This window comes from Hippocampus comes, unplaced genomic scaffold (assembly GCF_001891065.2).
Source record: "Hippocampus comes isolate QL1 unplaced genomic scaffold, H_comes_QL1_v1.1 scaffold120, whole genome shotgun sequence".
NCBI classification, from domain to species: Eukaryota; Metazoa; Chordata; class Actinopteri; order Syngnathiformes; family Syngnathidae; genus Hippocampus; species Hippocampus comes.
The window spans coordinates 598,070-624,767 of NW_017805781.1; the positions used below are offsets into that span (position 1 = coordinate 598,070).

A 26,698-nucleotide genomic window follows, 5' to 3' on the forward strand; every position below is an offset into this window, starting at 1 on the left:
AAGCCTTCCAACGCCACCACTCGGACACAGAACCATGACAGTACCCCACCTCAATGGATGGATCCCAGACATCCTAATGTCACCCAGTGGCGGCCGCAGAACTTGCACCAACAATGTAACAGGAATGTGTGGCAGCCAAAACAGGAAAAGGTGACGGTCACAGGACGTGCGCCGCCGGAACAGGAACAGGTGGCGGTCTCAGGTCGTACGCCACCAGAACAGGAACATGTGGCGGCTGCAGGACGTGCGCAGCCGGAAGAGGGATGGGTGGCGGCCGCAAGGCATGGGCCGCCAGAACCGGTACAGGTGGCGGTCGCAGGACGTGCGCCACCAGAACAGAAACAGGTGGCGGCCGCAGGACGTGCACATCCGTAACAGAAAGAGGTGGTGGCTGCAGGAAGTGCGCCTGCCGCAACCAGAACAGGATGTGCGCCACCGCAACAGGAACATGTGGCAGCCACAGCACGTGTGCCGCCGCAACAGGAACAGGTGGCAGCCCTAGGACGTGTGCCGCCGCAACAGGAACAGGTGGCAGCCGCAGGACGTGCGCCGCCTCAACAGGGACGATTGGCGGGCGCAATACGTGCGCCACCGGAACGGAGGCAGGTGGAGCACAGAGTTGACATTCCAAGTCCCTAAAGCCAGCTTCTGTAACCAAGGATCATTTCGCATTCGACCGCTAGCTTTCTGCGCACCCGACTTCCTCGGCTCGTCCAGTAGGTGATAAACCGCACGAGAAAGTGGACCGACGTAGCCTCTACGGGCTGTATTCATACAGTATTTTCACCATATGGTCTGTCTGGCATCTTATGACTATGCACCTCATGTCGCCAGTGAAACAGCACATGAAGCACGATTGGAGTACCAAAACATTTAAAACTGTTTTAGCCTGGCAAATTTCATCTAGGAACACTGGGGAGTATGTTTTATCCACACAGTGTGGTACATTGGTGTTGAAAGAGAAACTGAAAATGAAAAAGTACCTTTGACAATTGTTTTCCTGGTATGGTTCCATAGTTGGTGCCTTGCAATTGTTTTTTTTTTCATACAAGAACAATAATAGCGTAGCACTGTTCCTACCAACTGGCAGTTCATACCAACGCCTCTGAATCCGCTTACGAGACTCGAAAATATATTTCACTGGGACTTCGGCAATAAAACTTCAATTTGGAAGCCTGACTTGTAATCTCGCCTGTACAGCTGCGGGCCATGCTTCGGACAATAATGAGAATATGATTGATCATATGAGGGGTAATTGAAATGGATTCATCATTGGAGAGTTGAAACTTCATCTTTTCCGGCACGCGGGGCTATCGAGAGCAGTGAAAAATGACAATCGGCATTATCGCGGCTGGCCCAGCCTGGCCAACAAGACACGTTCTAATCAATACAAGCAGAGACCATGCCGCTTTATTGACATTCCCTTAAGGATTATTAAGAAGAGGGTTGAGGACTATGCCTACAATGAACACTTTATTATTAAATGTGTCATTTACTGTTCCAAAACGAAACGTGAAGATTTGCGTGTTACAGACTCACAACCAGATGCGTTAACACATCAGACCCAAGCTGCACATTGTGACAGGAAGTGGATTAGGGTGCCGGTCGGCCATGACCGGGCCGTAGAGTGTGTCTTTAATCTGCAAATCCACAGATCAGTTGGAGATCACGGCAGCAGCCTTGAGTCATACGAAGAGATCAGAATGATGCAGACAGCTGTTGTCCAGGCCCTGCCAGATAATCGAGGACCGCAGGCTAAAAAGCTGTTTGGACTCTTATTTTATCCTCACAGCAGCACTGTTATTTTTCTTTTTTTTTCTCTCTCTCTCTCCCCATCATTGGATGCTAACTCTCTCAGACCATGTGCATTATACCTGTGTGCAAAGTCTATGAGCAGGCAGCGATGCGAAATGGCCCCCTTTGATTGCTCGGGCATCCATTTGCATTTTAGAGTTGCTATGATGTCTCAGTCCTGGTGAAAATAAACCATCAGAAAGATTAGAGCCACTCTGCGCTCTCATATTGGGTGGGCAGAGGGAGCTTGGCTGATTCTGAACATTTCTCCCCCTCTTTCAATCATACTAAACTTAGGCCTGATTTTCGGACGTCTTAAAAAAAAAAATACTCTACTGATGAAGAGTGATTTTTTTTTTTTTTCCATCCATGACCGACTTGCAAAATGGTCGACGTCATCGATCGGACATGTTAAACCTGAATTTGCGACGACCTTTTAGCTTGCGCTTGACAAATATAATCACAATTAAAAACTAACATTCCTGCTGTAAAAACTAATTCACAGAATTAAGAAAAAAAAAGTCCACATGAAATAAAAATAACGACAGTGGTACCTCTACTGGGCATGTATGGCCGCCAGTGGAACTGGTTCCCTTGTATTTATTGATGATGTTACTGTTGACAAAAGCAACAGGATGAACTCTGAAGTGTTTTGGGCAAGCGGGACAATGAAACAAAGCATATTGCTAAAGCAACCAAAGGCAAAGAATTGAAATGTTATCTGATCGAGCATGCATCTCACTTGCTAAAGACAAAGTTAAAGCAAAAATTCCCCAAGAACAGGCGATTGACTCCAAAGGAACCATCAAATAAAAACTGAATGTCTGCAGTTAAAGCACATCTTGTTCGTTTTTTTTCCAATCCATTGGGGTGGTGTTTAGAGCCAAAGAGATGAGAATTGTGTGGATGTCCCATAATTATGACCCGGTTGTAAACATATCGCCCCAAGTCACCACAGTATTAAAAAACAAGGAGAAGAGTTTGCTAGCACAATGTATTTCGCCATCTAACAGTTAGTCTAGGTCAGGGGTCTCAAACTCAATTTACCTGGGGGCCACTGGAGCTAGGGTCTAGGTGAGGCTGGGCCACATCAGGTTTTCCCCCACAAAAATGCATTTTTAAAAAAACTAAAAAAAAATACATAAAATATATTCTTCAAATGCTTTTGCTTCGCGACACTTTTTCAGTGCTTTGGTTCCAGTTTTCCAAAAGCTCTGATAAACATTCCACCGTTCTGAAATCTCTTAATTTTTTTTTTTTTTATTTTCTACACAAAATAAGATGAAAATAAATAAATAAATAAATAAATAAATAAATAAATAAATCAAAGAACATATTCTCTGCTGGTACGAGATCGGCTCGGGATCCTGCGCCTGCATATGACGTCGAGCGCGGCACAATTAGCGATTGCTTGAAGGTCAGACAGCATGGAAACGCAAAGTGTTTGTGATGGTCTCGTGGATCTATCCTATGATGCACAGCCATGTTGATTGGCTGTACATCTTCTCAGCCCCGCCCAGCAACCTTTCTTGTGTCTTATCACGTGGGTTACTCTTTGGTCAGTGTCTCATCAAGTGGGAGATCAGTGTTGTGTTGACTACGCGCATTTGTGTGTGTGTGTGTGTGTGTGTGTGTGTGTGTGTGTGTGTGTGTGTGTGTGTGTGTGTGTGTGTGTGTGTGTGTGTGTGTCACGCGCACGGCTGAGGGAGGTGCACCAGAGAGAGAGAGAGAGAGAGAGAGAGAGAGAGAGGTGATTGGGCTTGTAAGAAAAAAGCAGCACGTGTCTCTTTGCCTCCTTAATTGTCTAATCATAAAAACATCGGCTGCACACGCGGGATAGCTGGCCAGCAACTCGCTGGAGGCTAATGGAGGCTACACTGTCAGAGCCGCATAAAGACAATGCTGATGAGTGTTCATTACTGTATCAGGTTTTATAATGAAAGATTTAAGTAAATATGTGTACTGCTATAGTCTTTGGCTCAAATATGTAAAGTACCGTATTGGCCCGAATATAAGACGGTGTTTTTTGCATTGAAATAAGACTGAAAAAGTGGGGGTCGTCTTATATTCGGGGTCAAGACATTATACCCAGTCAGGACACTAGATGGCGCCAGATATCAATGAAGCGAATGCTGAACTTGACTCCCCAGGCCAAAGTGAACCCCTGTCAGAGAATAAAAATAAAAGTAGCGGTAGCACGAAGAAGAAAAATAAAAAATAGCGGTAAGAAAGAAAAGAGAAGAAAATAATAGGAGATAACAGAAAATGGAGAAACGTAGCGACAATCTGGAGAAACGTGGGTCGAAGATCGGCCAGGTTAACCGGCAGCTGAGAAGAAGTTATGATGTCATTTACATTTCAAAAACCAGAAGCCATTCATTTATGAATGTGATTGCACTTTAGTTTACATATTTAAATGTTCAAATATCAAGATTTGAATAAGGCAAAATAAGATGCTTTTTCTCTCAAATATATTGTTAGAATCATTTGTTTCAGATGTACTGTAATTATTTTCTGCATAAAAGTTTATTTGGTGTTCAAAAAGTCTTTTTTCAAACTTGAGTCTTGAAAAAGAGGGGGTCGTCTTATAATCAGGGTCGTCTTATATTCAGGCCAATACGGTACAAATACCGTTTACATATTTTAAACATGCTGGTACCCACAAACCCTTACACACAAATTCCTCGAGGGGGCGAGGTGGGGGGGACAAACCCTACTTCGCGGATTTTCGTATATCGCGCGTGGTACCGGTTCCCATTCAACCCAATAAGCGAGGGATCACTGTAATGTAAAAACATCAAACAGCAGCACAATCGCCAGCACAATTGCTTTTTTTTCTGGTTTCCTCCCACATTCCCAAACATAACTTCTTAGCGTTGACAGTGAATGGTTGCTGTAAAGAAAATGGATAGATGAATGGGGGAAAAAAAAGTAATAGATGTCTTGTAAATTTACTCCAATTGTACCCCAAACTTGGTGGCCATACATTCAGTACACTGGCGCTCACATTCATTTGTAGTGGTGCTGACCTTTACTCGTAGCAACATCAAAACTGTCATCTATCCATTTTCTATCCTTTTTGTTGGATTATTGTCTGAGCCAACAAGGGCCTGAGGTGGAGGAGAGACAGGAAGCAGAAGTGAGGTTGTTGCTCATGTGTCCTTGGGATCCCATAAGTGACTTGAAAACATAACATATTGTTCTTTAATAATAAAAAAATGTCCATGCAAGCAATTTATACCCCCCCCCAAGAAAGAAGTTTCATATTTTACTGTCAGAAAAAAAATCAGATTAACGTACCAGTCAAACTACTGCCTCCAAAGGTCATCTTTCGATATATATGATGAAGATCTAAAGCATCTTCTGCAAACTTCCAAATAAAGAAAAAAGCTGTCAATCACATCGATGGAGCGACTCAATAACACTTCCTTGGCAGGCGCTTCAAAAAGACTCTCTTCTCACGTCACACTCCTGTCCTAGATTTGATGAGATAATCAACCCCAGTCTTCTACTTGAAATGCAAACTGCAGCCCAAAAAAAAAAAAAAAACACTGCCTCAAATAAGATTGTCTGTATGGAGGATTTGGCCTTCGATGTATTTTGACAACACTGTGAACTTGACGGCCTGGGGCAAATTCGCTCAGTAGTTGTGAGAGGCTCTCTCCATTTATTTAATCTCTCCGCCCACGGTGTTAATCATGAGATCTGAATTTTGATCAGCTAAATGAGGTCTGGTGAAATAGCTCAAGTATGAGAAGCAGTGTTTCCCAAGGACGGGGCTTTTTAAAAAACTGCATTTTCAAATTATTTTGTGTCATTTAACGGCCATTTTAGTGCTATTTACCACTGTTGCTATTAAAAATTCAAGCGTTTATACTGCATGGGCAGCCAGACAAGAGGCTTAATAGACTTATAAAAGTAATTGGTTGATTCTTCTCCTGGACTGGTAATGAAAATGAATGATTTTGTGTGGGTGAGGCAAAATCACAGGAGCCTCAAACTAACGGTAGAGACACATCCATCCATTTTCTGAACATTAAGATTGTAATTCCTTCAATCATCTAAATATACGTGATCCCCAAGCCGTCAAAATCCAATGAGGTCGATTTCATTTCAGTATGTTTAGAAGGAACTGCAAGATCCCCACTTGCGGATGCTGTAAATTTGGTTTCTGGGAAGTGGGCACTTGGAACCCATGGCTTCCATTCCTGACGACGCGTGCTTGTAATAGCATCACCACAAACACACACACACACACACACACACACACACACACACACACACACACACACACACACACACACTCGGGCTGTCATACTCAACACATTTTTTGTTGTCGCAGACTTGACTTGAACTCCTTGGCATTTGACTCAAACTCATCTCTGACTCAGCCACTGGACTCACAAAATATTTTAATACACTCAACCGACACTATGTTTTTATTTCTGAAAACTAGGGTCCTCATTCAAAAGTAACTTTTTCAGATGATCACAATAGCTATGTGGTCGGCGGTTAACCTGACCGCGAGGGAATCGGGGACTGCAAACCCTGCCACGGCGACTTGTTTGTGTTCATTCATTAACTTTGAGTTTGGCAATGTTTTGTATGTCTGACAAGTAGCAAATGATAATGAAGGAGGATCCACAGAGGCAACCAGAACTAGTCAATTTTTTTTTTTTAACTCATTCCTGTAATGCAGGGAAAATGGTGAATCAGCATTGAAGTGCAGGTATCCTTGACTTTAGCCTTTGTCCCGCAGATCAAGCTTGGTTTTAGATCCTCAAGGAACGGCTCAAACAAGGACGGCAGGGCTTGAGTCTCCAATAAGTGTTCCAAAAGTGGGTGACTAGAAACTAATTTTGTTTCATTTGGAAAGAGTAGTACAAGGGGCATCATAGGGAGTTTCCAAACGCGCTCAAGGTGTGTTTTATCTTTTTCACAGACTCTGGAAAAATCTGTTTCATAATCTGAAGTGAGCTTCAGCCGTCAGTGAATCACGCCTCTGTGGTGTTTCCGCATTAATTCGGAGCTTATGTCGGAAATCATGATGGGAAAATACAAAGAACGAAGTACCGGTAGTTTGAATGAAGCCAACATTTTTCCAGTCCCCAACATTACACTTTAAATACTGCACCACTTCTATCAACCGTAAAAACACACGCCTTAGCGTCCTCGTGGCAGAAATGCAACCTTCCAAGGGACATGGCAGGAGGAAAGTGCAAGCAACAAGGTGAAGCGCAAATGTGACAAGGCCTTGTAAAGATAAGTCAGTAATAAAGTGTCACAATTCCCAGTTGCCCTGCCTGCCGACGAAGACCACATTATAATTGGATAAGCTGAATTTTTTTTTCTTCCTTTTTAACTCATTCCTGTAATGCAGGGAAAATGGTGAATCAGCATTGAAGTGCAGGTATCCTTGACTTTAGCCTTTGTCCCGCAGATCAAGCTTGGTTTTAGATCCTCAAGAAACGGCTCAAACAAGGACGGCAGGGCTTGAGTCTCCAATAAGTGTTGCAAAAGTGGGTGACTAGAAACTAATTTCGTTTCATTTGGAAAGAGTAGTACAAGGGGCATCATAGGGAGTTTCCAAACGCGCTCAAGGTGTGTTTTATCTTTTTCACAGACTCTGGAAAAATCTGTTTCATAATCTGAAGTGAGCTTCAGCCGTCAGTGAATCACGCCTCTGTGGTGATTCCGCATTGATTCAGAGCTTATGTCGGAAATCATGATGGGGAAATACAAAGAATGAAGTCGTTTGAATGAAGCCAACATTTTTCCAGTCCCCAACATTACACTTTAAATACTGCACCACTTCTATCAACCGTAAAAACACACGCCTTAGCGTCCTCGTGGCAGAAATGCAACCTTCCAAGGGACATGGCAGGAGGAAAGTGCAAGCAACAAGGTGAAGCGCAAATGTGACAAGGCCTTGTAAAGATAAGTCAGTAATAAAGTGTCACAATTCCCAGTTGCCCTGCCTGCCGACGAAGACCACATTATAATTGGATAAGCTGAATTTTTTTTTCTTCCTATAGCGGCACTTTAACTACTTGTCAGCAACAGTCATAAAGCAAAGGCAATTTAACTGTCAAAAATAATGAAACCAATGCCATTAAAGGCTCTTTTTTTTTTAATTCAGCTATAAATGGGTTTGAAAATGAAATCAGGAGTCTTTTTTTTTTTTTTACCTATTAACGGTCTGCATAATGTCACACTGACAGCTCGGCCCGAGAAATGTCCGTTTCGTGCGCAAAGTCACTGATTTACCAGGATTTGCAGATGTTGCGCTCTACAATGACAAACAAAAGTTGAAGGTAATGAGTGAGAGCCAGCTCAGCACAAGTCGGTCGCCGGGGAAGTGCAGCAACAGCAGATGACACTAACGAGAGCTGAGGCCTATCGAAACGACTCCCTCAAAAAGACACACGGCCACAGATGATCGGATGATATCGCCATTAAATTATAGCGTTACTCCCAAATAATCTGTCAATTCAAGGTCCCGCAAAGGCTTGCAATCATGCAAGAAATCATGCGAGAAGCTTTATTGTGAACAATATGCCTTCCACATCAAGAAGGATTTGATGGAGTCGTGTTTTCAGATGGAACAATGGGCTCCCTCAAAGGTGTCCGAAGGTGTTGAAATGACCTCCGAAAAATATTTCCAATGAACCATCCCCTCTAATGATGATAAAAAACGGTTCTGTCTTTCACAGAAAAGTCGTCGTAATGCAAGACGACACACCTGTATATGCTGGCAAAGATGCAATTCAAGCTTTAGCTGCTTTGCGTATGAAGCATACAGGATGAGTCATACTCACTCAAACACACACACACACACACACACACACACACACACACACACACACACACACACACACACATCCAGCCGGTCATATAATTGCATCCAGCCCACGGAACCATAAGATAAATCGTGTGGAACTGTCCTATTAAGCAAGAACAAAAGCCGGATGAAAAAAATACGGCGCCTTTGCTATTGTCAGACAATCACATTACTCAATCATGCATTTTGGCATAAAGCTGCAATAGACCAGCGTATTATTAATAGCAGTAATTTTTATACTTAGAGTGCCGGATTCACCACCAGCAAAAGTAGCAATAATTTAACTGCACACAACTTGAAGTCGCACCACTTTAACTATTATCGACTACGAGGCCTTTCGAAAAGCACAATGAAGAAGCATGATAACGTCAAGCGTAATAATGGCAACGACAGTAAAGCATACGGGCAAAGTCCCCCTCCTCTGCTTCCCAAACACACCAAAATATGTGTAAATCACATTTGACTATTTAGAAAAATCAACCTAAACAGCATTTGCTTCAGAATTTAGACCAGCGGTAAATACAACAAAATAATATGATATGACCGGCATGAAAACTGTGGTATTTTCGAAACATAATAAACACGAATAATGACACGAGAACGTCCTATCTGGCCGCAACGCTCTCTGGTCACTATAGTAACGTTTAAATGTGCCTTCAAAATAAGACTCACCGCACATACAAAGTGCATGAAAAATACGACTCACCATCGACGCATATTATGCAGAGTGAACTTGGTGCGTGGGAATTTCCCGTTGAGATAAATCCATACTGTGTATTAAATGTAGCCTTCTTTTTTTTCAAAGTTGGAGGCTCTTTTTCTGTCTCCTGGCTGGGCCTTTTCTCCTTCCCAAAGAAACTTTCCAAATACCTTTATTTTTTTATTCATTATGCTACTCCTGGGTTTCATTTTAGCGGTAACCTACCACGTGACTGCGAAGCGCACCTTGACCTTGGTCAAGAGTGACATATTGTAGACGAATGTAACAGAGAGTCCGGTAATATTTCAAAATAAAACATATTTCAGATTCCGAAATGAATAAAACGGAAGTAAGGTAAGTTATTTATTCTTTCTGTGTGGCCCAGTACCAAATGATCCACGGACCGGAACCAGTCCGTGGCCCAGAGGTTGGGGACCACTGATTTAGACCACACGGTGCATCCGCACCAAATTAGCATATGAAAGGAGGCTTTAAAGCAGGTGTATGAAAGCCTCGGTCTTATTTCAAGCACATCCTCCTCCTCCACATATCTTTTCTGTCCTGGCCAAACAGTTGATGAAAGCAACTTGAATAAAAAAAGATTTTTTAAAATAAGAAAACAAAGAAACAAAGAAACATAGAAAGAAAGAGCCTGGTGATAAAAGAAAAGAAACGCCAAACAAGAGGACACCTCGGTGAGTGCGTCACAGCTCTTATAAAGCTTCTCGCTGAATCTGCAAGGGCAATATTTGACCGACTTTAGCTTTTATCCTCAATAACAAGGACAACAGCCGTATGTTTATTTAAGTGGTGAGCATCTGCGAAATGGAGGAGGAAAGCGATGACACAAGGGAGAGCTGCAAAGCAAAGAGTGGAGGTGAACATGGGGCTTTTTTTGGTTGTGCAACTGTACATGAGTGCTTGTTCCTAACAACATTTCCATCCATATTTCCTAGGTTCAGTTTATGCCACAGCAACACAAGTTGGGCATAAAAATCAATTACTTCATTCATTAGTTACTTAAAATGTCATTAATTGTGTGGAATTACATGACAGGTTAGTTAGGCCAGACTAACCTGAAGCAACAGAGGTCAAAATAGTTGACTGAAACCGTCAGAAGTGCTGTTGATTGAATAATCGAAATTAGCACGTTATGGCTAACAAAGTAAACACATCGTTACCTCTGCCTTAAATTCTGACTTAATTAGGTTATTGTAATTTCAGATACATGTTATCATATTTAAATTTTCAATGTGAAATATTAGCCAATGGTGAAGTGGTACAGTCACTGGTCTTGGAATGAGGCGCCTTTGGTAGCATGCTAGCTAACTTGAATGAGTATTAGTTGCCCCTACTAGCATGCCCATTCGCTTGAATGAGAACCAGCTGCTCCTTGTAACCTGCCCATTCACTGAATTGGGAACCAGTTGTCCATGGTAGCGTTCCCTTTCACTTGAATGGGAACCAGGCACCCCAGGTAGCATGCCCATTCACATTTATAGAAATAAGACACCCTTGGTCTCATGCTCATAAACTTGAATGATAACCAGCCGCTATTGGAAGCTTTCCTGTTAAAATAAACTTGGTGCAGGCAGGGTTGGTTCGCTTCCCACTCAAGTCATTGTTGTCCTTTGTTTTAATTTGTTCCTCCTCTTTGAGACACCTGATCGTGATGGAAGTCTATGTGTGTCCCAGTGAAAATAGTACTAAAGTTGTTTCGGGTTTGTCCCTGACCGGGTCACCCATAGCAAATCGGCCCTGGCTGAGGGACCAGACAAAATGTGGCTCAAAAGCCTAGGAACTAAGAACAAATACAGTTAATGGACAACATTTTTCCTTGCACAGACGTGGGTCGGAATGTCACCTCTCTTGCAGGGAAGGAGCCCGAGCTGGTGTGCGAGGTCGAAAAGTTCCGACGAGATGTGATCGGGCTGACCTCCACGAATACCTTGGGCCCTAGTACTGTTCTTCTCGAGATGGGTTGGACTCTCTTCCACTCTGGAGTTGCCCAAGGTCAGAAGCGCCAAGCAGGCATAGTTATGCTTCATGGCCCCCAGGCTCGACAGCTGCACATTGGAGGAAAGAGTCTTATCGGACACTGAAGTAAAATTTTTATTTCTAAATTATCGTAATATTATTTTGAATGAAACTGAATGTTTTCTCCAGGTGCTCCGGTTTCCTCCCACATTCCAAAAACATGCATGGCAGGTTAATAGAACACTCTAAATTTTCCCGCGGTTTGATTGTGAGCACAAATGGTTGTTTGTCTATGTGTGCCCTGTGATTGGCTGGCAACCAGTTCAAGGTGTACGCTGCCTACTGCCCGAAAACGGCTGGGATAGGCTCCAGCATGTCCGTGACCTTTGTGAGGATAAGCGGGTTAGAAAATGGATGGATGAAACAGCATTTATTTGCTTCATAAAATAACTCCCTGAGTCATATTTTAAGGTTATTAGCATGACAAATGCATGGCGAATCAGTGCTGATAACAGTAGAACTAGGTCAATATCCCAATTTAACCAAAATATGCCATGGATAAATTAAGCTATTTAAAGTGTAGGGGACACAAAAAAAAGTCACTCTAAAAGTTTTTTTTAAGAAAGAGAACAAGTATAAACAATAAAATTACAATGAATACGTTGGTAAAAATGCAATGAAAACACAAAGAGTGGAATAGTTCAAGTATCTTTGGGTCTTGTCCATAAGTGAGGGAAGAATGGAACAAAAGATCGACAGGTGCAACGTCTGCAGTGACACGGACTCTTTATAGTTCTATTGCAGTCAAGAAGGAAGTGAGCCAAAAGGCAATAATTGATACTTTTGGTTTCACGCAGATAATAGATGAGGCAACCCATAAAAATGGTAACACGATAGATTTGGGCTTTCAACCTCAAATGTAATGATACTACCGTATACCACTGCTATACCGGACCATTACTTAGTCAAACAATTATGAAGGAAGCTTGAGGACACATGGCGTGTGATGAAACTCGATGTCATCCATCAGGCATGGTCTGATAGCTTGCTGGAATACAAAGAAGCACTTGTTTTAGTCAAAACTAATTATTTCTCAAGAATACTCAAGTTTAAATAAAAATAACCCTAAGTACTTATTTGATACAGTGGCATTGCGAACGCAACAACAGCCAACCTCAAATAGGCTCCCCCGTTCAGCTCAACATTTTGGAATTTCAGCTCATTGAGGGACGGCATTAACCCATGTGCTGCAGTCGATCTAAATAAGTTCATATCACGCAACATACGATTTTACAAAAATTGTAAAAGTATTATTCCTGAATATTTATTTCACTTTCAACCACTCGACATGTTCAGTGGCATCAGTGCTATACATACACATATAGTTCTTATTTTTTTCTTTGTATTTTTGCCCTCTATGGACAATAAAAGCGGTATTGTGCTATGACCAAAACATAAATATAAATCTATATAAATAAAACATGAATTGGAATATTTCATATCACACACTTTTTATGCTGTGTCTTTGATTTAAAGATGACGTGATGAAGAATACGCAAAAATCTACAAAAATTGTAGAAATTGTAACATATGGGGTAACCCATGTGTTACAAACATCGTAGAAATTGCAGCACAAGGGTTACGGACATCATCCCAAAACCTCGGTTAGATTCGGTGATTAACAATGTTAAGGGGGGGTGTTAGGGCTAATAGTTGCCTGACAAGTCTTTCTCATTTTAAAAAAAGTATCTATTGAAAATCTTACAAAACTGGTTAGTGCAGCAAAACAGAAAACTAAGAAAAGCGTGCTCGACCCGCTTCTTGGCAAACTTGTTAAAGATCTGTTTAGGATTTTAGGACCGTCCATCTTTTATATTATTAATTTATCACTATCCTCTGGCATTGTACCAGCAGCATTTAAGACTTATGCGACAAAATCTTGACCCAGAGAGTTTCCGTAACTTTAGGCCTGTTTCAAATCTCCCGTTTATTGTGAAAATTCTTGAAAAAGTCATAGCGCAACACCTTAATGACTACTACATGGCCGCTAACAACCGATTTAATATTATCATACTCGATCTTAGCGTTGCCTTTGACACCATCGATCATAATATACTATGAGAACGCCTCAGAACATGTGTTGGTATTTCAGGCTCAGCTCTTTCCTGGTTTAGTTCTTACCTCTGAGAGAGGACGCACCGTGTAATTTATGGTAATACGACTTCTGATTTTTGTAATATGACATGTAGAGTCCCACAGGGATCGGTACTTGGCCCTCTCTTGTTCAGCATTTACATGCTTCCGCTCTGTGACATAAATATAACATTAGTTTTCATCGTTATGCTGATGATACATAACTATACTGTATATGCCATTAGAAATAACTAACCTGTGCAGATGCTGTAATCTTGCTGAGATTAAACAATACAATTGTAAATGTCTCAGCACCTTCCTATCTTGTTGACTTAGTGACACCTCATGTTCTGCCCCAAACTTTTCGTTCACAACACGGTGGTCTTTTAGTGATTCCAAGACCCAAAAAGAAGTCCGCAGGTTCAAGAGCATTTTCTATTCGGGCTCCAGTGCTCTGCTTGGCCCTCTCTTGTTCAGCATTTACATGTTCAAGAGCATTTTCTATTCGGGCTCCAGTGCTCTGGAATGCACTACCCACGCAAATTAGAGCAGCTACTTCAGTTTAAATGTTGAAAACACAATTTAAGACTCATTTATTTACTCTTGCATTTTGGCGAATTCTATGTTTGTAGTGCTGTTTCTTCTGTTTATCCTTCCCTCTCCTTCCTGACCTGGTGAAGGAGTTTGGGGATGATGACCCAATTGGATGTCGCTGTACGAATTCTGCTCCAATCATTATGGACATGATTTGCACCGACTGAGCTGGACAAGAGCTGGGTCGACCACTCCGAGGCGCTGCTTTGAGGATTTCTTCATTGACCACCTGTCCGAAAGCATCTCCCTGCAGCGTTTTCATCTTAAATGGATTTTATACCATTCTAACTAACATTGTACAGTACAATATTGTGTCAAATGTTGCCCGCTCGGCATCCATTGCAGCCTGGTCAGACTGGAAGGGGGGATTCTCCCATCTGCGGTCCCTTCTCAAGGTTTCGCCTTGTTCCCCAAGATGGGGCTTTTTGAGTTTTTCCTTGCCCTCCTGGGGGTTAAGGTCAGAAGATATCATGAATATTTGTCAACTGTGGGCATGTGAAGCCCTTTGAGACTGTTTGTGATGAATGGCTGTATAAATCTGCTGTACATTCCTATCACTGGTGTTGTGGTACATTCACCTGACCTGAGTACACGTAATTATTGCAAAAGACAATTTATTGACCTGTTGAAAATCTGGGATTTTCCCAATGCAGGATTAATTAGGTTCTATTCTATTCTACTCTATTCTATTATGGTACATTGCTCTCAAAACAAAGACATTTGACACCCAAAGAGAAAAAAGCATGCCAAAAAGCACCATAGGTCTGCTATTTTAGTATCCTTCACTCACACTGCAGTCTGTTTTGGTCTCCGTTATGACCAGCATCGCAGCTCTTTGTTCCAAGCATAATACTAGCCACAAATCATGTTATTAAAATATTTTTTTAGAAGCCACCAGTGGACAACATGGTATTTGGACAGAGGCGGGGGTGAGGGTGGTGGTGGTGGTGGGGGAGGAGAAATCAGTGGAATGGAGCTGATGATGCAGCATCGACTGCATGTGTATGACCTTTAACAAGTGTCCAGTCCCCTGTCAGCCAGTGTAATCATCAGACAGTTGGAAGAGGAAGACTAGGCTTGTAACATGCTGCTGGCCCATTTTAACATTGTGACATGGAACCTTTTGATTGACCTTCGTAGGGATTTGGGATTTCAGTTTAGGATCGCGTGTGTGTTGCACGGAGGAGAATATGGAGGTTCAAGTACATCGAATGGAATCTGTTTGGATAGTCACCAATGATCATTGTGGCCACGTGGAAATATGAAGTCAGAAACTCGATCATGCAAACCGTGGAAATTATTGATGTGAATTTCTGCAGATTGATTTGAAATATTGAAGTGTTGAAAGTGTGACTTTTAAAAAAAAAATTTCTCCTTCAATGTTGGATCATCTACAAAGAGATCTTGTTGGATTGTCGTATTGATACAAGGTGCATCTGAAAAATTTTTTTCTCCTTCAATGTTGGATCATCTACAAAGAGATCTGCAGTTTTTACTTTGGTCAGTGCCTGAGAAGAGATGACAGTTGTGATGTGATAAACAATTCCTGGCCAAGAACATCGTTGAATAAAATCTGGGTTGATGATTTTGACACATTCGTCAAAAACAATCTGCCATGGGCCCTGCATAACCCTTCCCTGTCTGTCCTATCAGCCAATCAGCTTACTGCTTCCTCATTGTTGTTTTGTCTATTTTGATGCCCTCAAACTCATGCAGTTTGAACCCCGTGGATGAAGATAAGGATTCCGATTGATTAGTTTGTTGATGAAGAAGTGTGTCGCATAGTTTTGGCTCTTGAATCCTTTCAGGGACAGCGGTTACAAAAGTGGACAGCCGATCATGTGATCAGGTTACAGTTTATCATTATTGGTGAAAGGATTAATGTAAAGAATCTGCCCCATTCTAATATTTCATGCCTGTGAGCATTTAGAACATCTTGAAAGCTTCAGAGAATAATAGTTTGCCTGTCCTGTACAAGGGCTGCATTTTGCTGGTTGAATGAGGTCAAATCAGTAAACTGATTTTAACACCGGCGTTTCACATTTTTGGTTGCAATACGACTAATCATTCACACTATAAAAACATAAATGTGTTCCTTTTCTACAACGTATGTCAAGTTGACTAATATGTTTTCAGGAGTCTCAAAATGCGCCTGCCGTTAGGTTCTCGCCCTAATGTTTATCCTTTTCCCACGGGCGTGTGTGTGTTTATGTACCGTTTGGGAGCAGGTTAATACGCGCTGAGCCTCTTACACAAGCCCGAGTGAGTGCCGATAAGCTTTCGGCACAGTAAATAGTAACCTTCGCGGCTGCGGGAATGTGGAGCCTGTTTCCTAACACAAGGGTGCTAAATTCAAGAAAGTGAATGACATAGGGCCAGAGGTTCAAAGGCTAAGGGAGGAGAGCCCACATTAAAAGTTCGCCCAAAAAACACAGACAGTTTAGATCACTGTTGTCAAACTCAAGGCCCCGGGGGCCAGATCCGGCCCACCACATCATTTTATGTGGCCCCGAAAAGAAAATCATGTGTGTCAACTTGCATGATCTCTGCTCAAAAAATGTACCGAAATGTCAAATTGTGATGTGTAACAAATGATGCTGAGATTTTGCAATCATTTTGGTACCCATAAAAGTTAGTGGTTTCACTGTCATAACGGCCCTCTGAGGGAAAACGAAACTCAAAAGTGGCCCGTGATAAAAATGAGTTTGACACCGCTGGTTTAGATAGTCATACTTCATGTGTATAATGCCAATTTCTCTTCTGAGCTTCAAAACAATAATAAATATTTGGGGATTTTTTTTTTCTATTTCAGTGCTCAGGACTGCCCCGTTGTAGGCAGGGATGTTGTTGGAAAATAACTGGGTGTCTCAAAACTGTTACTCATTAGGATTGCATTCGGACATACAGTCCTGCTTCACTCTGACCGTTCAAAAACTCAGAGCATTCAGCTGGTCATGTTTTTGGAATGTGGGAGGACACCGGAGTACCCAGAGAAAACCCACTCAGGCACGGGGAGAACATGCAAACTCCACACAGGAAGGCCAGAGCTGGAATCGAATCCACGACCTCTGCACTGTGAGGTCGACGCGCTAACCACTCGACCACCAGGCCACCACCCGTCCAGTTGGTCAGCGTGCCCCAAAAAAGAAATGCTGGAGCCCAATGCGCCAGGCAGTCCAGATGGAAACAGTTCAAACAAGAGATGGTGATTGGTTTATAACATAGGGTGCGTTTAGAAAGTAATTCGAGTTTTGTCTTGCAATCGTGGTTGTATGCTTAGAATTTGCATTATAGCCTGGAATAAGAGATAGCAACTGCAGTATCTTTTATTATTGTCGATGTGAGTAGATTAAGACTTTCCTCCGCTCATCATGGCACAAGAGAACTTAAGTGGGAGAGGTGGGTTGGTGCAGCCGCCAATTAGAATTTTGTTTCGGGCCCAATTTGGTCGGGGCGGCCCTGTCACTGTTGCTTGTGATTCACTCCTCATCGGTGACAGGTTTCTTGATTAAATTGTTCAAATGCATGCACGTCCGCAGTTGTTGGTCTGATTGCAAACTTGAACCAGCAATGTTTACAATGTTCTTCCAAGCTGAATTTCACTTTTCACCGTTGTTGTTTTTTTCTTCTCCAGCTTCATATCTTCTTTTGTATTCATCATTCCAGTCATCCTTTAGCCTCGCTGCCTTTGACCGAGGTGCAACACGTCTTGATGGGATTTGTTGTCTGTCCGAAATGCATCGCCTGCCGGTGCATTCAAATGAGATTCTTTTGTTTTTGAAGCACCCAACGGGGAAAAAGCAGAGAAAGATGTGCAATTTAGTCTGCACTTGACACACAGTCGTCTTAAAAAAATGTAATGCATAACGGTGAATAATATATATTCACCTTAGAGTTGCACAACCACTAATCTACGAAAGAAACTGCTCATATCGCTTCTGTTCGTTGAGCTCGTAAGTAAAAGGACATATGCGACACATACAGTATCTGATTTTTTTTCATCTAGTGTGAACAATACAATTGCGATTTTTTTCAAATTCAACCCGGGCCTCTTCCATGTGTGGATATACTGTCAAATGGGGATTATATACACGATATGTATGCATCTGTAGTATGAATGCTCATCCGCACACCACACCGGATTAAGGTATTCACATGGAAAACGCGTCTCTACTTCCAAAATTTTCTATTTAAGAAATGTATTCCAGAACCAATTAATTTCGGAAGTATAAGTACCACTGTACTTCATCAAAAGTCCAATATGCACTCCGCCTGAGCAGCGGGAAGTGCTCGACAGACGACTGACATCGTCCGTGAATCTGCAAAGTCGTTTTGAGTAACAGTTGTCGTCTTTACATTTGACTTTCATTTAAGTCATATAATCCCACGACGCATAAAGTGGACATTTGTGGTGATGGTAGTAATTCAGCGATGCAGACGGGTTCACTTTTGACGTGCGGCAATGATCTGATATCATATTTAATAGCCGTGTCCATTAAATGGGGTGATCGAGCTTTCCCTTTTATCCCCCAAAATATTTCTAACTCCTCCCGCCTCACCACTCTGATGATTTGAGATGATAAAATGAGCCTTAAACACTGCGGCACGTGATGTTTTGCTTTTTTTTTTTTTTTCACTCGACATACTCATTGCGTGTCGCATGACCGAAAGCGTTGCATTCACATTAGAAATCACATTTGTTTTTGTTAGGTGAACGAGTCCATAAAAAGAGCTGAATTGGGCATCACGTCGATGTCATTGTCATTTTGCAAATAGTCATCCAACAGTAGAACCATGCATGGACACTTCATAGTGAAAGCATAATTTTGCTCCCGTCAGCTGACTTGCCACAAGATTAGGCAAGGCATCATTATTTATATAGCATATTTCATACTTAAGATAACTCAATGTGTTTCACAGACATCAAATGACAACGTTTAAATGCATTTACGAACAAAAGGGTTGAAGAAATTGAAAAAGCGAAGGACAGACAAACAGACGAAACGAAGAAAATAAAAAGTAGCTCACTTTAAAATGACTAAAACGACGTACAATGCAAGAATAACATTGGGGATTTGTATTGATTGTACTCATCGTGATGCTTTAAAATACCCTCATCACGGGCATGGATTTAAAAGCATTTACACTTGTGGCTGACATCGGTTCTATTAGCAAACTATTCCATATGCATGCTGCCTAACAGCTGAATGCCGATTCACCATGTTTGGTTTGAACTTTGGGCTCCACGAATTGACCCGAGTCTTCTCACCTCAGAAATCTACTGGGTTTATATTAAACTAGCATTTCTGTAATGTATTCAGGATCTAAACTGTTCACGGATTTGAAAAATTTCTGCGGCAATTGGAGACCACCTTCGACCTCGATTGTTCGCGTTGCTGACTTTTTGCTTTGATTTGCAAGCAAGCTTCTGATGCTTTTGTTGAGTTTGAGAGAATGTTCCATTAATATCAATTTCAATTGAACAGAAATTGATATTAATTGAACAGAAATCGTCATCGAGCACAGTGCAGACACGCTATGATGGGATCACTTCACGGCCACAAGGTGATTAGAGCGTTAAATCCATAAGGGTGCAGTTTCACTTGTCACTGCTTGGCACAGAATGCTGTGCAAGACATTTGCTGCAATGAAACAACAGTCAGCTGCTGTTTCTTCCCAATATGCATTTTGTTTTCAATCTAGAGGACAGTGGAAATTTACCAGAACAGGCCTGCTGCTATAAAAGTGAAGCAGCATATGGCCTATTACTCAGTCATTTTGCACGCCTTATTCCAAGTCACTGTGATCAATTTTCCGAGTATAATGATGGAGCAAACTATTCCATATGCATGCTGAATGCTGATTCACCATGTTTGGTTTGAACTTTGGGCTCCACGAATTGACCCGAGTCTTCTCACCTCAGAAATCTACTGGGTTTATATTAAACTAGCATTTCTGTAATGTATTCAGGATCTAAACTGTTCACGGATTTGAAAAATTTCTGCGGCAATTGGAGACCACCTTCGACCCCGATTGTTGGCGTTGCTGACTTTTTGCTTTGCAAGCAAGCATCTGATGCTTTTGTTGAGTTTGAGAGAATGTTCCATTACTATCAATTTCAATGGAACAGAAAATGTGTTTCCCCAAATTGTTCCCATGACACATTGAAAGCATAGATTAGGAAAAAAAAAAAAAATCTTGGTTAACTGAAGGACAGCTTTAAGCTTTTGCGGCTTATATGCAGTGTTAGAAAATATCCAAGTACTTAATGTCTATGTACCTAATACAACTATTTACTGTTCTGTTCTCACATCTGTCCCAAGTGAATTCCCTCTTTATCCCCTCTTGCATTTCCTCTATTCCGTCCGTGTGAAAAAAAAAGGGGGAGATTGCAATCGTCATCGAGCACAGTGCAGACACGCTATGATGGGATCACTTCACGGCCACAAGGTGATTAGAGCGTTAAATCCATAAGGGTGCAGTTTCACTTGTCACTGCTTGGCACAGAATGCTGTGCAAGACATTTGCTGCAATGAAACAACAGTCAGCTGCTGTTTCTTCCCAATATGCATTTTGTTTTCAATCTAGAGGACAGTGGAAATTTACCAGAACAGGCCTGCTGCTATAAAAGTGAAGCAGCATATGGCCTATTACTCAGTCATTTTGCACGCCTTATTCCAAGTCACTGTGATCAATTTTCCGAGTATAATGATGCTGCTCCTGTTTAGTTGAAGTGGAACCGAAGACCTTGTCCACAATGAGGAATAAATGACAAAGACAACCTTTGTTCCCCACCCCCCCCGTGTTATATCTTTTCTCTACTGCTTGTACTCATTTTGATAAGGGGGTGGAGCCTATCTGAGTTTATGGGTGAGAGGCATGTGTTTCTTAAATGTTGCATAATGCATGTCATGTCTGTCTGTTTGTTTTGTTTTCAGCCCCATTTGCAGTGAAGGGTGTCTCCCACTCAAGCCTGCCATGTATTTAAAGACTGCCAAACTGCCTGGTCTCATGTCGGATTCCTGACTTTGCTCACGGTCATGCTTCAAGTGTTGTTTTCTAGACCTCGCCATGGTCGCTCTCGTTGTTCATGATCTTTTGCTTTGCGTTATTGTTTATGCCTCGTGTTGCCTAGTACCTTCCCTTTTGCAACCGCTTTTGTTGATGCATTGTTTTTCCTGGCTCCTTGCGGTCGTTACCGATTGGACGATTTCGAATCTTCTATGAACAAAAACATGTATGTTTTTGGAATGAGGAAACCGATGCAGAGCCTCAGTAGAATGGCTGGAGCTAAGATTCTAAAACGGAACGTCTGAACTGTGAGGCAGATGTAGTAGTTCATTACGTCACGACACAAAGTATTAATTTAATGAGTATTTGTATAACTTGTCTCATGCTATTGGGGCTGTAAATAACTACTTCAGTTAGTTAGTGCCTCGCCATTTTTTTCCACTATCGAAACACCACAACATAACAAGATACCGAAGGAGACTGCAGATGTCTGTTTTGCCCTATTTTCCTCCAACCTGCTGGTAATATAAACAGCAGGCAGGCCGGGATGAGAATCGAGCGCTTGACATCTTTAAAGGGAGAGACACTAAGAGGGCTGAAGCAGTCTTCCGAGTCCATCACATATCTTAATTACCGTCGTCCCGAGGACCCAGCCGGTTAATCAGTACTCCACTTGTGCAGCAGGCAGGAGACGCCGCTGAGCACGAGCAGATGGAAGGAGTGAGCTAACCTCCTTCCGCCATAACAAACCAGAGCAGCGAGCGCTCAATGAGGCCTTACTTGGCAATGTGGACTACATAACCTTGCTCAGAAATACAAACTCTTATGCTGTCTACCGTACCTCTTTTTTGTTTTTTTACAATCAATTGATACAACTTAATTCGTAAAGATGGTAATTTGTAAAGAGGTTAATGGGAACTGGGAATGCAAGTAAAGAATCAGTTACGGTGCAGTTACGTTGTAGGAAATGTGTTATATTGAACGTCATTGCTTCTGGGTAAAACAGAAGATGAAATCTGACACATTGAATCTGACATGCAATTAATTATGTTTTAACTCTTATTTGGAGAACCATGTGATTGAGAGAGTGAGAACAGGTCATGATGAATAAAAACATAGTAGGAATGTAGGTAAATGATTATTTTTGGTCGGCGCAAATTTGACAACAGTGTTTATTATTATTTATACAGTACTACCTTCAGCTTTCTGTTACACACTCAGAAGCACAATCGGCTAGCAGACACAGACAACAGAACACCGGCACACTGTCTTCGGCCTTCTTTCATTCTTCAATAGATTTTATATCAAATTCAATCAGAATTCTAAATTTAAAGGCTTCTGCGCCGCTATAGTGATTTGCAGAGTTTGGAGCAAGGCAAATGAAGTTCTATCATTTTGTTTTTCATATATTAGTGTATGACGTGCTCAAATAGTTCCCCTAGTTGTTCTGAGCCCACGTTGTTTTCTGTTTTGTTATTAAGTGACGTTTTGACAACTAAAACGTTGTAGTGACTTCTGTGTACATAATTCACCACCAACTGCAAATGTGTGAATGCAATGTTCATATGCTTGTCAGAGAGTTCACGATTATTTGGTAACGGGGTAGAAATAATTGCAGTCCCTTTAAGGACCGCCATTTTAGTCTGCTTGTTTCTATGGAAACTTACTTTCGGCGGGCTTCGTTTGGCACGAGTGTTTTTTTTGTGGTGCAAATAAAAAAAACACGACACACTCTCTCTCGGAGTGCGCACGTGAGAAATTGTCGCTTTCTTCGAGTTCTACAATTTCCACAACGTTTTACATGTTAACTAGTAAGCGTTTGTTGCGCAGATAATTGTCGGCGACCGAGTGCGACTTCTCCTTTCCTCTTCCCATATTGTGTTAAGTGTAATTTCCTTTCAGTTTTGCTGTACACAGTTGTTCGTGTTATTTTTCATTCAGTCGATTGTATTATGAAAGCGAAACCGCAGTTCATCGCAGCCGCCGTTCACTTTTGTGACGCACTCGGCTCTGCTGCGTGTGGTGTGTTCAAAGACACTTCGTAAACGAGAGCGACTATGTTCTTTTTCTCTTTTACCGTACCTGTACTGGGATTATCATTTTCATCATCATGTTTCAGTTGGAATTCCTGTACGAGGACACATATTTTAACAGGAGTAGAGACAATGTTGTGTTCGTAAGCGGAGTTACGAGGAATGCGGTGTGATAGTTGTCCGAGACCTAGTGTGACTTTACCGTTTCTCTTGCCATATTGCATTGCCGTGTTACATTAAAAACTGCCACACTCCGTAGTAAAAGGGAGACTTACCAGAGGCATCTAAGCGTAACTGACGACACAAACTGCAAATAGCACCGTCTCACCGTAAACGCATACAGCATTAATCTGCTCAGTGCTTTGGTGCTTGCCTTTCTGCGAAGATATGTGCCAATGAGGATCAATGCCAGTATATTATTAGCAGGGACACCAACACAGCTAATCGTTCTAACTTTCTACAAAGTAGGATGTTCTCTGGTGGACACACACACACACACACACACACAAACTGACCTCAATCTTCCCTCCTCTCTGGACACAGGTTCTTGATGAAAGAGCATCACACCGTGGTTCAAATCATGTCACCGGTAATAGACTTTTGGATTTCGAGTTCACCACTTAAACATGATCATTCCACAGCACTATGTGAAACGATCATAGCAGCCAATTTCAGATAGATACTGTTTGCAATGACCTCACATAGCAAATGGAACTACAGACAAGTGATTGGAAGAGATCATCAACTCGACCTGCTAGAAATGTGTGATGAGCATGAGCTGGAGGCATGAAAAGAATGTTTCCCTAATATACAAAACACTGCAGTGTATGTGCCTCTTTCGCTACTGGTGTGACAAAATTGCACTTGAGATTACACACCAACCTTCGCCGACTGGAATGCATCGAAGGATGAAACCAAATCGTTTCCGGCAAACAACTATGAAATAAGTCTCAAGAGGGAAATTGCTCTTTTGATGCAGCACCAGATCGTCTTTGGATGGTGCAAAACACACTTTGGAGAACGAGTGGACCAGGAAGTGGGGGAGATTGCGCCTGGGACAATGCTAGAATGAAGATGCCTTCCTACCTTTGGTGTATGAAGATCAGATTGCCGCTGACTTTAGGCCATGGCCCCAAGGATGTCATCATGTTGTGAGTTAAATAAATGTTAATATACTGTACAGGTACTGTATACCGAAATAATCTATATATTCTAAAATTGACTACATCTGTATACTGTATGTACATCCATATATCCAGTATATGAATACTAATAAAATGAAGATTACCTGTAACCAGTACACTTTTTTTTTAAATAACTAAGTGTCATGTTCTTGTGTCTCCAGCAGGTGGCAGTGGTGGGCTTTTCCTCCAGCGTGCACATCTGCTGCCAATTTGATCATCATGTTAAGCTAATTGGCGGCCCGGTGATCAAGTGGTTAGCGCGTTGACCTCACAGTGCAGAGGTCGTGGGTCCGGCCTTCCTGTCTGGAGTTTGCATGTTCTCCCCGTGCCTGGGTGGGTTTTCTCCAGGTACTCCCGTTTCCTCCCACATTCTCAAAACATGCATGGCAGGCTGAGTGAACACTCAAAATTTTCCATGGGTGTGAGTGTGAGCGCGGATGGTTGTTCGTCTGTGTGTGCCCTGCGATTGGCTGGCAACCGGTTCAGGGTGTCCCCCGCCTACTGCCCGAAGACAGCTGGGATAGGCTCCAGCACGCCCCGCGACCCTTGTGAGGATAAAGCGGATCAGAAAATGGATGGATGTACATTGAGTATGCCACGATCCCATGTCGCTTGTCTGATTATTGACCTTGTTGCTGCTCTAGCTCAGGTGTTGTTTTTGAGACCTCTCGATCTCATCATTGTCGTTTTGCGCTCCAGTCTCTTACTTTTTAAGTATTCATGAGTTTTGTTTTTTTTTGTCTTTGAACTTGCTCATGTTTTTGTGAAATTGACCTTTTCTCAATTTTTTTGAATCCCAGTTTCTTTTTCCTTGCTTTTGCAAGCACTTTTTGTTAATGTGAAGTTTTCCTGGTTGTTTTGACCAGCGATTTCTGGGATGCAATCGCCATTCAGTTCGTTCATGAACTGTGTCAAAAGTCTTTTAGATGAATATTATAGTGTACATGTACAAGATTATGCAGTTTTAAAAAAATTAAAGTACATCAACATATAATCAATGTCATCGCTGTTTATTAAAACCGTGGCTTTATCTGTAACCTTGGAAAGCTTAGAATAAAGTTTGTGATTATGATGATGATGATTTTTTTTTTTATTAACTGTATTCACATTCTACCTATAAACTCATCTACAAAATATAGACCACTGAATTTTGGTGACAATAGGAATAAAGCTTCCAATTTGTTTTCACTTTTTGCACTTAGAGTCTAATTGCATTGTTCATAATGGCTACTTTCTTCTTTATGTTGTTAGGACAGAATTACTGAACACTGGGACTCGTAAGCCCTGAAACAACCGAACAAAATTAGGCTGTTTCCTAAGACAATAGATGCTAGTGCTAAAGCTTTTATTTTCCTTTACATAATCATGTCAGTATTCCATGTGCTCCCCTAACTCGCGACTGTATATTCGCCTGCCTAGCCTCAAACTACAGCCAATCCTGAGAAGACCTCCGTGGAAACTGCTACCTCTCATTTTAATGCAAGATAATGTTAACTGACTCATCGAACTAATCAGCGGAATCACAGCAGCTGTTATTGAGTTTTAGAAGAGGGTTGATTTTCAGCCAACAGATTTGAATACATTGACGAACATTCTTTTCAAGTACTTTAGCGGTGGTCGCGTTGACTTAGATTGAGCCGGGTGTCTGCTGCAGCCAAATAATAGCATGAAAAACATTAGCGCACATCACCTCATCCAGATTGGTGCCATTTACATTTGTTCGAATCGCCGCCTCTTTTGCTGTTTCCACTCGTTCAGAGTTTCCCTCAGACGTTCTTTCTCGCTCATGAATGTTTGATGATGCTGCTCTCTCAACATTGGCTGGAGAGTCTAAGGTTGCACTGTGTACTTGTATCGACTTAAAACTTCAAACCGATGGCTAAATGTGAATCTCGTTACTTCAGGTACTGTAACTACTGCTTAAAAATTATATTTTCAATATCCTATCCTCACACTGATCCAGCCAAAAACAAAAAACAAAACTTAATTGAACTGAGATATTGTTGCGTTTTACAGCCAAGCAATATTAACCCTTTCGGGGATAGCGGTCACTGCAGTGGACAGCTTATCATGTTATCAGGTTACATGAGGCATGAAAGGGTTAACCTTGCTTTACTTTTTGTGACATTTTACTTTCATCCTGCCCATGAAGCTTCTCCCACTTATGTGTCAAGAGGCTACGACATCACATTTCTATTTTTTTTTTTTTTTTTGTAAACTTGCTTCGACGTACATGCGCAGCTACCACTTCCTGCCATCCTGGCACCCCAAGGACTGTCGGAAAGAGCCATATGTCTCCTCTGCATCGTCACAGCATCCGTCTCCATCATGCACTTTGCTTTTATATTGCAGCAGGAGCAGGAGTCCACGCCCGCAGGCACATTTAACCCCAAGGAACAACCTTGTCAGCATTCTTGTGTGACTTTGCTTA

At 41.9% G+C, this 26,698-nt stretch overlaps 1 long non-coding RNA gene across 1 annotated transcript; it reads right to left on the bottom strand.

The window, feature by feature from the left end:
* Positions 1-417: 417 nt before the first annotated feature.
* Positions 418-26,302, bottom strand: LOC109524794 (uncharacterized). Its single transcript, XR_002170015.1, has 3 exons — positions 25,958-26,302; positions 11,200-11,401; positions 418-1,730 (listed from the first exon to the last, which is right to left on the bottom strand). It is a non-coding gene; the product is annotated as an uncharacterized LOC109524794 (long non-coding RNA).
* Positions 26,303-26,698: the final 396 nt, after the last annotated feature.